The following is a 394-nucleotide window of genomic DNA, read 5'->3' on the forward strand; positions in this document are numbered from 1 at the left end:
TGCCGTGGGGCACTTTGTACCCCGCCGTACGCCTGGCAAAGCACAGCCACCCCGCACCCACGGCAAGCTTGGTCTTAGTGCCACGTTTCATGCCATCTTCTGAACCGCAGGCACTGGGGGCAGCTTCCCCTCAAGAAAAGAGGGAGAAAATGCGAGGTCGTCATGGAAGCAAAAAGGCCAAAATCCACTTGGGAAAGAATTTTATAAAGCAGTCTGGTGGTAGTTCTGTGTTTCTCCCGTCTCTTCCTTGACTTCCTTACAGGTGCAATAGGTCGGTGCTGTAACACGCCCTTGAACTGAAAAAAGGACTCTAGTGTGGATTTTCCATAGGCCCTGCGCTGCAAGGTGCGCTGTTGGGAAGAAGCGTCCATCTGCCCGAGGGCAGGAAGGCCCC

Source organism: Meleagris gallopavo, chromosome 7, assembly GCF_000146605.3.
Source record: "Meleagris gallopavo isolate NT-WF06-2002-E0010 breed Aviagen turkey brand Nicholas breeding stock chromosome 7, Turkey_5.1, whole genome shotgun sequence".
Taxonomy (NCBI): domain Eukaryota; kingdom Metazoa; phylum Chordata; class Aves; order Galliformes; family Phasianidae; genus Meleagris; species Meleagris gallopavo.